This window comes from Callospermophilus lateralis, chromosome 16 (assembly GCF_048772815.1).
Source record: "Callospermophilus lateralis isolate mCalLat2 chromosome 16, mCalLat2.hap1, whole genome shotgun sequence".
Classification (NCBI taxonomy): domain Eukaryota; kingdom Metazoa; phylum Chordata; class Mammalia; order Rodentia; family Sciuridae; genus Callospermophilus; species Callospermophilus lateralis.
In genome coordinates, this window is record NC_135320.1 from 40,682,832 (window position 1) to 40,696,718 (window position 13,887).

A 13,887-nucleotide genomic window follows, 5' to 3' on the forward strand; every position below is an offset into this window, starting at 1 on the left:
GGCTTCAATAGCTTCCCCTTGTTGCTCAGAAAAGAAAGTAGAAGAGATGGGATGTAAGACACAGATCTTAATCACTCCACAAGAATTTTCTGAAATTGTCAGAGGGACTATAGGACAATGAGATCTCAGTGTTTGAAAATCTCAGACAACAGGTGACACATAACTCTCTGAGGTGCTTGCTGATGGGGGAGTCAACAGAATGGAGTCAAGAGGCAGAGCCTAATGAACACCTGAGATTGCTTTAAGGAGTTCCAATAAAAGTGCCATCCCTGTAAAAAAAATAAAAATAAAAACGCCAACACCATCCTCCAAGAACACTGACCATGATTCTACCCTACACATTTAAAAATGACTTTTGGTGTTCTATTTATTTCAAAAAAGACAGGTATTTTTTTGATTCAGTTCACATCACTGATTAGAGATATTCTAGCTGCCAAGTAAATCTCCACTGAATGCAATTTATGATGTTCAAGAACAATTTATGGATCAATCTGGAACTACATGGGACTTAGCTGGTTTTGTGAAAATACTTATAGTGCTGAAAGAAATCAATAAAAATTTATTAAGATTGTCATTCTTTGCATAGGTTTTGAAATACATTCTTATCCCTTATTTTAAAAAAAAGCCTTTAATATCTCTGGAGTTGAACTATTGTACTTTACTGCTCTGGTCTTTCTCTTGTGTTGACCCCTCACACACTGCTATTGCCAGGCTCTGTCAACCTCACCAGGTGATAGCATCTGGATTCTGTGCCAAGATAATCATGCACTCAGAGGTCATAAACATGTCCCTATTTCCATCATCTTTCTGCAATAAGTAAAGAATACATAGCATTCACCCTTCCTGAGTAGAATCAGGAGATTCAACTGATATTCTCTGAAAGCAAGCAATTAAATAATCTGTCTGAAAATCTGATTTTTAATATATAAGCATAAGTTAATAGCTTTCATGCATTGAAAATGCACTATTTGCCAGATACTTTTGAACTTGGTGCCTTGCCTCAAAAAATCAAGTTACATCTAATTTGCTCTTCACAGGATTGCTGTGGGCCACTGGTAGGGGCAGAAGATTGTATGGATGCTCATAAGCCTTCCCCTCCCTGTATCCTCACTTACTGCAATATGACTTTGTAGCTCCTTTAAGCAAGACACGCTACCTGTTTTTCTACTGTTTTACTGGGCTCCCTCTGTGACTCACTTTGGACTATGGAAGACAGTGGAAGCAATAGTGTGTCGATTCCGAACTACCCATAAGCTTTGCAGGCTTCCACTCTCATTCTTGGAACTTTGCTGATCCCCTGTGTGAATAAGCCCAGTCTGGCAACCCAGTTGTCCTCACTATCTCCTAACGGTCAAGCAGTCCCCAGAGGCAGAGACACCAAGCAAACTGTAAAGGCCCATGCTCTGAAGTCACGCCCCTGTTTTTATCTAAATAAGAAAGTACATGTGGAGTGCCTTCTACCTATATTAGGTATTGGGTTAGACATTTCCTCCATTTAGGGAGCTAACAATCCCCATTTTGTATTCCACTAATGAAGCTGCAATTTAATGGCCTTACTCATACTATTGCCTCTACCTGAAATGCATTTTCCACTTTTTCGTATCTTTGAAATCTGCTCCAATGTAACTAGCTTGCAGGAATCTTTCATAAATGTCCCAAGATAAAATTAAATTTTTCCACCTTGTGATTGATTGCAAAAATAACCACAATTGCTCAGTCCTTCCTTTCTTCTTACAAAGTGACTTTTTCAGTACTTTCTCTCAAAAGATGAGATCTATTGCCCCACCCCCCGGAATTCAGACTGGCCTTGTGATTTGCATCGGCCAAGAAATGTGGCAGAGGTGACAATGTGCTGTTCTGAGTCGAGGCCTAAGGTATGTTGGATATTGCCATTCATTTTTCAGAATCCTAGCTCCCCCTCTCTAACAAGCCTGAGCTGGCCCTGCTGTGAGAGGAGACCACAAGGACCAGAGCTTGGGCCGCCAGTGTTTCTCAGCTAAAGGCCTCAGACACGTGAGGACCCCAGCCAAGATCAGCAAAGCCAAACCACCCTGAGCAGTGTTGCTCACAAGGGAGACTAGCTGAGCCCAGCCTGAATTGCCCCATCACAGAGTTAAATGGTCATTGAAAGCGACTACTTGTGCTGAAGCAACAGATAGGGGGTATCTATTGTACTTTTTGTGTAAGAGATTCTTTGTGCTTTTATGGCATTTTCAAATTTATTTTTTGAATATCCCATGTATTCAATAAATGTTGGCAAATGAATGAGTGGATGGGTGACTAAATATTCAATTACACGGAGGTAAGCTTTTTTCTAACAAAACAGAACTCCGACTCTTTATTTTTATTTTGGAATGAATAACTACTATCTTTTCGGGCTGTGAATTAGAGCAATGTTTAGCATGGGGCCCAACACTTAGCAGGTGTGCTCAATAGATGTTCACTCCCATTGATCCTGTACGTGAAATAAGATGCCCAACAAAGAAAAAGCCAAAGCAAACATCATGCATTGAGACATGCGGTGCATTTTTCCTAAATGCTTTTGAAATCAGGACAAACTTTCCTGGTTATTGCTGGATGGAGATTTAGGGCAAGTGATATGCTGCTTTGTTTTCTCAGATATTGGTAAGCTTCTTTCTCTTTGAAAATATATTCCTTTAAATGGCAACCCCGATGCCCCTCAATAGATGAATGGATAAAAAAAATGTGGCATTTATACACAATGGAGTACTACGCAGCACTAAGAAATGACAAAATCATGGAATTTGCAGGGAAATGGATGACACTAGAGCAGATTATGCTAAGTGAAGCTAGCCAATCCCTAAAAAACAAATGCCAAATGTCTTCTTTGATATAATGAGAGCAACCAAGAACAGAGCAGGGAGGAAGAGCAGGAGGAAAAGATTAACATTAAGCAGAGTCATGAAGTGGGAGGGAAAGGGAGAGAAAAGGGAAATTGCTTGGAAATGAAAGGAGACCCTCATTGTTATGCAAAATTACATATAAGAGTTTGTGAGGGGAATGGGAAAAAAATAAGAAGAGAAATGAATTACAGTAGATGGGATAGAGAGAGAAGATGGGAGGGGAGGGGAGGGGGGATAGTAGAGGATAGGAAAGGTAGCAGAATACAACAGTTACTATTATGGTATTATGTAAAAATGTGGATGTGTAACCGATGTGATTCTGAAATCTTTGTAATGTTTTGAATAAAAAAAAAAATAAAAAAAATAAATAAATAAATATTAAAAAAAAAAAATAAATAAAAAATAAATGGCTTCATGGCTCCTTAGGCCACCTAAGCACAAAAAGTAGGAAAGTTCCAATAGGAAAAGGCTGTCTCCAGAGGTTTTCCTGCTTGCTCTAGGCTAGGAGTTTTCTTAGTTTGGGATGCACATTGGGAGCACCTAGGACACTTTAAAAAAAAACAAACACTTCGGGTGGTGAATGCCTGTAATCCTAGCTACTTAGGAGGCTGAGGCAGGAGGATTGTGAATTTGAGGCCAGCCTCAGCAACTTGGCAGGACCCTGTGTCTCTTTCTCCCTCACTTCCTCCCTCTCCCTGCCCTCATGAAACCACAAAACAAAAGATAATAAAATTAATAAGAAAGAAACAACAAAAAAGACCTCCAGAGATTGATTTAATTAGTCTGAGGGTACAGCTTGTACATGGGGACTTACAAAAGCCCCTTGGGTAATTTTACTGAATAGTCAAAGTTGAGAAATGCTATTCAACCTTTCCCCAGAGTATTACACCAGTAAAATGGTTACGATTGAATTTAACTTTAAAGGCAGTCCTAAATAAACCTTCTTTTTTATGTGTCTCTAATCAAAACCCAGTGCTGAAATACTATAGCTGGAAAATAATTTCTTATAATAGACAATGACTGGCTCAAAAGGAATTAAGAAATAATTATCAGATGAGCAACTTCCTGATGATTAATTCAACAAACATAATATGAACACTTGGCAGGGTATTAAATGTCTTAAAAGCCTTAAACATAATTAGGTATTCGAAATTTTACTGGCCTAAATTAAATAACACTACAGGTTATATTAAATAATACATTGAAGCTAAACTGCATTTAAGTGTACAATCTTAAAATATATTCAGAGAAAGATTTAAGAGAAACCTTTATCACATTATCACATGAATAAAAATACTTTGTTACAAGTCAAGGTACAATATTTTTAAGTGATTTTGGGTTCAAATTTAGGAAGGACATTAAAAAAAAAACAAACAGATCTCATCTTCCTAGCACATAAATGACATGGCAACAGCGTTATTTTCAGCAATTGATTATTTTTGATACTGTTCAAATGTTGAAAAATGGCAAATAATTTTGTTATAAATTATGTTATGGCATGCAAATTGCTTTAATGCCAATATTTCATTCTCAATAAATTCAGTAACTGTAATCATTAATGGATGTCCAACTCATATTCAGCATGAGAATTTTCCAAGTCAAAGGCTTTCTAGGAGAAAAATCTGGTTTGACCTTCTGACTTCCAAGGAAGGGAAACAAGACTCAGAGAGGTCAGGCAATGTCCCCAACAGTGCCTGAGTGGCTGGGAATCCAGCCCTGATTGGCTGAGGCTTCCTTTACTTTGTCTCTATAGGAGCATCTCTAAGATAATGTCAAAGTGTAACCCAGTCTTACAAAAATGGGTGGTAGAGCTGGATTTGGTTCCCAGATTTTGCCAAGTACTTAGATTTTGCCAACCTCTGCTATTTATAGTTATGTTCATTACAGGATTTTGGCACTGGGAGAAATTATCACTTTCTACCCCAAATCTTATTATAAAACAGTCTGAATTCAACTATCATCATTTAATACATAGGTATAAATACATTTGCTGTGTTTTTCTCTTTCTATTACATTACATGTTATAACTAAAGAACCAATATTGGCACATTATTATTACGTACAATTCATACGTAGTTTAGACTTTTTAGTTTTTATCTACTGTCCTTTTGTTCCAGTAAGTTACAACAGAATGCCATATTACATTTAGTTTGCCCTATTTTGCATTATTGAGAGGGAGGGAAAAGGAGAGAAACAGACAGATACTGGCATGCACATACACACATTCAGAGACAGAGAAAAAGAAACACTGATATCTCTCTCCTACTTTGAAGCCAATTAAGGCCAAAATCCTACAAATTACTGTTCTCATGTTCTCTAATATAAAAGAAAAGGGCATATGTTAATGAAGTAATCCAGAGTTTTAATAATGAGAAATACACTGGGATAAGAAAAAGGTCAGGTTAAAAAGAATGTGACATTTGGAAAGATGTGGCAATGTGGTCCCTGATTTTAACATGGAATAATGAAATCTACAAAGCAAGAAATGGGGCAGAGTAGCATGAGAACTTAAAGTAGTAACAGGCAGTTCACATAAAACCATAGTTATATGGTGCAATTTGCCATCATTTACTTTAGGGAAGTTTGCATTTTTAAAACCCATAGAGATTCAGAGATAGTTTCCTTGCCAATATTTATGTAAAACATTTTCCAAACAAGACTGATTTATCTTACTCTGAAATGAATTGTTAGATCACAACAGAGAATGTTAAAGTGTTTGCATCCCTTATAGAAATGCCAAACATTTTACTCTGCCTGATGCTGTACTATAAATAGGGAGATTCATTCAAACGCTAAAAATGTTCAAGTTGCCAAACAGTTCTTTAGCATCTACTTCCCAGTACAAATGACTTGTTCTTCCAAAGTTTGAAACTGAAAGCTAGTTGCAATTTAGAGAAATGCTGTGGCTTACTTCAACTGATGGTGTGTGAAAGAGACTTCGTTGATGTGTATTTCTTTTTGTTCAGATCATGTTCACTGAATTGCTTTTTTAGGCAATTACTAAAGTTTTGTTCAATAGGAGCTATTCAGATGAGAGTTGGGCCTTTAACTAAACAACTGGATCAGCCAAGGAACATCAGTATTGTTGGAAAATAATGATGCAGATTAAAATTAGTTCGAATTTTGTTAGCTTTGCTTGGATGTAATACTAGATATAAAATTAATTAATTTATTTTACATCTAGTAAAAAAAAAAAGATTAGTAAAAATCAGAATGAAACCTAACAAACTCACCCAACAAGATGATACAAATAAGACCCTGATATCCACGAGGAGATGAAAATGAAACTCGAAGAAATTTTAATGGATTAAGAAAAATAGGACTTCTTAGGAAGAAATCACCTTTTGTGGTCAAAAGAACAGTAGGAAGTGTCATTGATTCATGAATGGTATTTAAAAACAGTATAGATCTCTCTACGTATCTTGTAAAGAGAATATAAATAGTACAGGGATTTGTTTAAGATATTTAAAGCCAACACTGACTTGAAGAAATGATGACTGGGACAGGAAACTACAGGAGATATGTGACAGAGTGAGGCAGGGCAAGGATGGCTCTGTGACATTTTCTTCCAATCAACTGACTATCCCAGGGGTCTTCTGTCTTCCTTCCACAACTGAACAGATCTCCCACTACCCAACTGTAGTCATGTACTCAAAAATGGCAAGATCCCCCTTAAATGGAATCTAAATAATTATCACAACATTTTTTTCTTAGCATTATTAAATGAGTTTTAATACTACATATATTGATTTGCTAGATATTTTTTAATACTAGATATACTTTGATGTTAGTATTTTGCAAGCCTCTGCAAAATAATAAAATATCTACTATTTTATAGTAAATTAGAGTAGACAGATGTATGATTTTATAATAATTTATAATATAATAATCATAATTATAATATTTTTATACATGTAAGATTTTATAATATATAAGAAGTGACTTATGTAAAATTATTTGATGTTAGGTAAATTACTATTAATTTTATTACCAAGTTAATTGAAATACAAACTTTATTATATTTTGAGATTTTCCAACTCAAAGCTACTTATTTTACTTTAAATTCATTTTTAAATGAAACATATGACTTGCAGACAATTTTTGAAATTGTGGAATTTTATTTTTGATTTGGGGAATAATTATGCAAGTTTAAAGCTGTATTTAATATGTCACAGTATCAAAATAGATGTTATTTTTTATTAGCTATTGTTTTGATACTTTGTATATTTGGACAAAGATAATCACCCCATAATAATTTTTGCATTTTATTATAAAAATGAGACAAGATGAAAAGTTCTAGGCTGCTGTTTTAGTGAAGCATTTCTCTGCAATTGATACAAACTGTGACTATGTTATCAGCTCGCCAGGGAGAGCCTAAGACAGATATGGAGACACATAGGCGTGCATGTGCACGCACACACACACACACACACACACACACACACACACACACACTGTCCTCAGACACCTGGGGCTATGAGGCACCAGTACATTGTAAAGTTCCTGTACTCAGGGATTAATGCAGACACAGAACTTTAAAAAACAGAAACACCAGGCTCCATCAGGTTTCTGTTTCTGCCCAGTTCCCACTCCAGGATTTGCATAGTGCTTTAAACCTCTGCTTTTGCAGTTTTGCCTTTACAGTTCTGGACATCATGGGTGTGGCTCCCTCTCTTACCATTCTTAGCAATGCACCTCTAACGGCATGCTACATCTTTAAATGTTATTTTTTCTCTTAGGGAGCACACACATGCTTCTATGAATCACCAGATAATGGGTATGAGTTAACAGTCATTGACACCAACATGAATGTTAATGTACAAAGAGCAATGTTAAAACAGTCTGGTGTGTTCACAGTATTTCTAAACTTGCATGATTTTAATTCTTGTTAGTACAGTATTTAGATAGGCATACCACTCTCTTAAAGACCTTTCTCCTGTAATACATGCATAATGCAATGTGAAGAAAGGAATTGCTGAAAGGAAAACTATTTCCCCAAATTATGACTTGCATCTCAGTAATGAGAAGCTATTAAAATATACTTTAAAAAAATCCCTAAGCTGATCTATTCCTTAGCATTTTAAGATTTCCCACTGCTTTTCTATTTTCCCATTCTGTATGCACAGCACAGATTCCTGCCAGGCCTATTACAGTGAGCAAACAATGTCCTCTCTGTCAGAACAGAGAATGAATAGTGTCACAAAATTCTCCTCTAATGTACAGCCTACGTTCCCCTACCCATGCTTTTCAAAAGAGAATAACCAGGATGAGGGCTGAGGAGGAAAGCCGGACTCTCCCCTTGCCATCTGAAATTGCCTTCTAGAACACTAAGGAATAAAGCATGTCAACCATATATTAACTTCTAAACAGAGAGTTGACAAGCACATTTTCTTCTAAATTGGATCGTGTATTTTTACATTTCTGTGTATATGGGTATGCAAATATCTTTATCAGGAAAGGAGGAGACATTTTATCAGATAAAGTTTTAGGGCTTAGCACAAACAGCTTTTCGCTACAAACTGAGCAACAACAGGGGAAACTTCATAGAAACAACACAGCAATTTGTGTTAAAATATTGGCAGCTAATTCATGAATGCTGAAGTGATGAATTCAGCTGCTTTTGTTCAAACCTTGATTCCTGCTCAGCTCATGATTCGTAAAGAACTTGCAGCGAGTCCTCTGAAACACAATATGATGCTGACAGATTCCTCTTTGGTGTCTGTCTGTCTGTCTCTCTCTCACACACTCTCCCTTCTCATAAGAGACATTAAGGGTATGATCTTCTAAAAACAAGAAATTCATGAAGTATTTCTTGTGAACCAATGAAATGGCATTTTCATAGAAAAACATGGGTTTCCTTAAACTCTACCTTATTTGTAAGTTTCAGTTGGTGTAAAAATATGATGATTCAGGGTTTTCTGCCTTGTGACATGAATACAGGATTTATTTTATTTAACCCTCAGGGGAATTACTTCATAAAGGTAGAAATGCTATTTTTATATAAAAAAAAAAATCAAACCCCACTGGCTTTTGTTTTCGTGAATATCTGCAACAGAAAAAAGTCCAGCTTCCCCTTCCTTCACTTTCCCACACATTTGCAGTCCAGCCCAATAAGCTTCCAGATTCTGATGGCATTCTCCTGGTAACACATTTAGCAGGGGCTGCAGGACACCCCAACAGCTCTGCTTTCTTCTCTCTCCCTCCTCTCACACCACCCTAGGTCTGTATTAGACTAAACAATTAAACCTTTGTGCTGTACAACTGCAATCTGAAAATTCTAATGCTGTATCCCTTATTGGTACAATGGCAATATTTACCTTGGAGCAATGTTTGTCCAAAAGAGTATTCCAAATTCTGGCAACACGTCCTTTTGAAGTGTTGTTATGGCGAGACTCTCTCTTCTTTCTTGGACTAAAACCAAAAAGAAAGTTAGAAAAAAAAAAAAAAAAAGGCAAATGGACACAGACTTTGAAAGATCCTTGCCCTCCTCACTCTAAAAATGTTGGCCTATTTATGCCAAATATTGAGCTTTATATTCCTTCCTAACGAAAGCAAACACAGTGTTTTAACTTCTCAACAGTCACAACTACAAATAGCAGTGAATGAATATAACACTTTCTCTATCATAACGGCCAAGTCAGTGTTTGATCAAATACAAATTAACTTACTTGCTCTTTCCATATTTTTCCAAGTTTATGACAAATAAATCTGTGTTTCTGTAGTAATATTAACACTGGAATAACTTATCTGAATTTGAGTTAAAAACAAGTGATTTCTTTGAAAAGAGCCATTTATGAGAGCTATCTATGGCAAGATAAGCTGTGATTCAGTTCTGGAAAGTTTTTAATCGAGGGAGACTAGCAGGATCTGATGACGACTGGTGGATCTAATCCCAGGTCATTCCTTCATTTTGCCCTAGAAATGGGGAAGACACAGAAATGGAGGATACTGTCTTCCTCTGATTTTTCTGCTGCCAATCCTGCCTGTGGTTCTGCTCAACTGTTGCCCAACTCTTCCTCCATCACTGATTCCCTTTCCATAAAGCATCTCGTGCATTGAACGTTTATGTAAAGACACCATCTCAGAAGCCAATGAGAGGGAGGAAGGGATGGGGAGAATGGAATGAATGAAGGAATAAATGTGTTCACACTCGAAGGAAAATATCCTGGCTGAGGACTAAGATCCAGACCCTCTCCATGAAATTAGCAGACTGAGGCACAACTCCTGATTTTCAATATAAAACACTGGATAGAACATGAAGCTTTCAGATTTGCATCTACTGCTATATTATCATCTCAGACTGAATGCCACTTTCTTCCAGAGTCAGCAGATTATTTATATTATCTGAAGGTACATCTCTTGTTCCCCTGCCAGTTATCAAGAGGGAAACGCTTCCTTGTTTGCCGTTGCGTTCAGCTACATTATTATTTTCTTATTTTTCAAAATAAATCTAAAAAGATCAGAACAACACACACAATCATGAGCTGTCTGCCTCCAACCTGACTGCAGGTCTTTCTACTGTCAATCACGCAAGGTAGGAGGACAGGGCTTCACTGGGAGAGGTGCTTGACAGATCAGTGCACTCTGAAGCCATTGTTCTGTGTTTTCATTAGATTTCAAATCAAACCTCCTTCCAAACCCCCACCACTCAGGCATATTGAGATGTGGATTCCAACTGTACGCCTCTCCAGTTTTCTATGATAATGATCAATCCCAGAGAAGTCTCTTGAATTAGTTAGCCGGGTAGTTTAATTACCCAAATTAAATTATTGCAATAAAAATAAATATTTTTCTTAAAATGACAGATTATAGTAATATATATTAGAAATAATATATATTTTCAGTTGTTTTTCTATTACTCAATGTGAATAAAGAGCCAGATTTGAAAAACACAACTTGAAAGTTAATTTAATGATATAAAGGTGGAATGTAATTTGGCATTTTCAAAACAGACATTTCGTGAATTTAAAATGTTCGAAGGAAATGAGGTAATCAGGACAGTCATGGTTCTATCGTAAAGACAGACATATAGACCAATGGGACAAAGTTCAGCCTCCACAGAAATAATCCCACATATTCATAGTCCTTTAATTACATGGTGAGTTGTAAGTCCTAAGACTGCTCAATGGGGAAAGAATTGTCACTTCAACAAATGCTTCTGGGCAACTGAATAGCCATATGCAAAAGAATAAAGTGGGATCCTTAACTCAGACCATATAAAAAAGTTCACATAAAATGGAGAAAATACCTAAATGTGAGAAGTAAAACTACAAAACTCTTACGAGGAAACATAGAGGTAAATCTTCATGAGTTTAAATTTTGGCAGTGAAGCTTTAGATGTACCCCAAGGTACAAGCAATAAAAAAAAAAGAGAGATGAATTGGACTTCATCCAAATAAAAATAATTGTGCTTTTAAAAGTACTATCTAGAGAGTGAAAGACACACAAAGAATAAGAGAAAATATGTCCAAATCACCTGATATGGCACTTGGTTAATACATCTAGAATACATAAAAATTCTTATAACTCAATTAAAAAAAAACAAAAGAAAATGGGCAAATGGTAAAATGGAAAATGGGCATATAGATACTTCTTCAAAAAGGATATATAAATGATCAATAAAGACATGCTAAGAGCTGGGTGTGGTAGTGCATGTCTGTATCCCAGCAGCTTGGGTGGCAGAAGCAGGAGGAGCACAAGTCCAAGTGGCAGCAATATAGCAAAAACCCTTGGCAACTTGAAATAAAAGCACAATAAAAAGTAAAAAGGACTGAGGATGTAGCTCTGTGATAGAGCTCCCCTGGGTTCAATCCCCAGTGACAAGAAAAAGGGAGGGGCATGCAAAGATGCTCAACATCATCATCAAATAAATGCAAATTAAAGCCACAGGAGAATGAGAAATTATACTCCATCTATATATGATGTATCAAAATGCATTCTACTGTTATGTATAACTAATTAGAACAAAAGTTTTAAAAGCCATAAGGAGATATCACTTTATATCTACACCCACTGACATAGGTAAAATAAAGATACCTAAGATAATAATGAGGGTCAGGGAGGCTATGGGGAAATTGGACCCTCACAGCCTGTTGCTAAGAGGATAAGATGATGCAGCCACTTTGAAAATCACCTAGCAGTTCTTCATCACTGTTAAGCATGGAGTTATCATTTGACTCAACAGTTCCAGTCCTAGGTATACACCAAGAGAAACTGCAAATTTACGAACACAAAATCTTGTACATTGATGTTCATAGCAGCATTATCTAGAACAGCAGAAAATAGAAAACAACCCAATGTAAATGGATAAACAAAATTTGTTATAATCACACAAAAGAATCTCATTCAGCCATTAAGTGGAATGAAGCATGGACACATGGTATAACATGGATGTATTGTGAACACAGAATACACAGCAAGGGGAAAAAACCTGTATATTATATGATCCTCTTTTATAAGAAATGTTCAAAATGGGCAAATACACAGAGATGAAAAGTGGATTAGTGGTTGCTTAAGGCTAGGGGCAACGGGGGATAGAGAATGATGATAGCCAAGGGATGATGAAAATGTGCTAAAATTGATGATTGTACAACTCTATACTAAACCCTATTAAATTGCATACTTTAAATGGATGAATTGTAAAATATGTGAATTGTATCTCAATACAGCTCTTACCAAAAAAGAAAAAAAATACAAGGGATGTGGACTTTATAAGATCAGTCATTTTCCAGATCAATCAGAGAAACGTGGCAAACCCAAGTTTAATTCTAGCTGGACTGCTGGAGTTGTGGCACTGAAGCAGATCACCTAGGTCCACTGAAAACTATTATGTTCTGATTGAGACCATCTGAGTATAATTCTGCATGGACCAAATGTTCCTTCAGGTTCCCTGTAACCTGCCTGACTACCTCTACATGTGGATAGTAGTTCATCACTGCAAATGATTACTAAATCAATTAAGCAGAAACCCATGCATTCAATATTAATTTTTCTGTTGTGTGGAATTTTACAAATCCTGGAACCAGCTATCTACTCAAATATGACTGATGCCCCCACCTACATATACTCAGTCAGAGGAACATCAAGTTCGACATCTATCCCATTGACAGCTTTTGTGAGGACTGTTAGCAGGTTTTCATCCTTGATGGTGACATTCATAATAAGAACAAAACAAGGGTGTTCTGGGAGCTCACGATATGGTTACCCAGCTAACCTAAAGGCCTGTTCTGACTAAAGCCACACAGAGGAAATGAAATAGAGTTTAATTTCTGGGCCACTGGGACCATGATGAATGAGGTCTGTACCTGACAGATGGCCTAGTCTGAGCGCCCCCCCCCCGCCCCTGCCCCCCCCCCCCCCACGGCTGACATTGCTTCCATTCCCAGCTTAAATTTAACAGTGCTTCTCAGAGACAGACTCCAGAGGATGGAGGCTGTCCTTAATTATAAAGCATAGACTGGTTTATGTTCTGTTTATTTCCATTGTAACATGAAAGACAGTGAGACATTTGCATGTTGGAAACATTGTTGTGGTGGTATGAGTGACCTAATCCTACTCCCTTCTTTGTCTATAGGGACTTTGAGTAAAGGTGGCTTTATTATAGCAGTATCCTTGAGTCTACTTTGATTTTTAAAAATTAATTCACTTAATCAGCAATTAAAGATATCTCCCAGGCACTGTGAATCATTCAGTGCTCAATACCGAGAAACACAGGAACAGAATGAGCTGATACACGGCACATCCAACTATGAAACTTGGGTGTCATTCCTGGGATACCAGCCCCTGAATTTAGATGGCAAAATACCACCAGGAATGCAATGGTATTCATCTCTGTGGTCATGCTGAGACAATACCATTTCAGGTTGGAAGATTAAAATTCAACAAACAAATTCAGCCAGCATTGAGCAATACTCCACTGTGGGTGAGGCATAAAGTGTGATTAGTGACATGCTCCATGGGACTGTGGGGTCCATTTAACCACCATAAGTATTTCCTGCTTTGGCTAGAAAAAAAAATTCAGATT

The 13,887-nt window shown here is 36.9% G+C and overlaps 1 long non-coding RNA gene across 1 annotated transcript in view; it reads right to left on the reverse strand.

The window, feature by feature from the left end:
• Positions 1-13,887, reverse strand: part of LOC143381810 (uncharacterized) — a 69,721-nt gene that overhangs the window by 23,625 nt on the left and 32,209 nt on the right. The window contains exon 2 of the long non-coding RNA XR_013088897.1: positions 9,182-9,275. This is a non-coding gene — a long non-coding RNA (uncharacterized LOC143381810). The remainder of the gene's footprint in view (positions 1-9,181; positions 9,276-13,887) is intronic.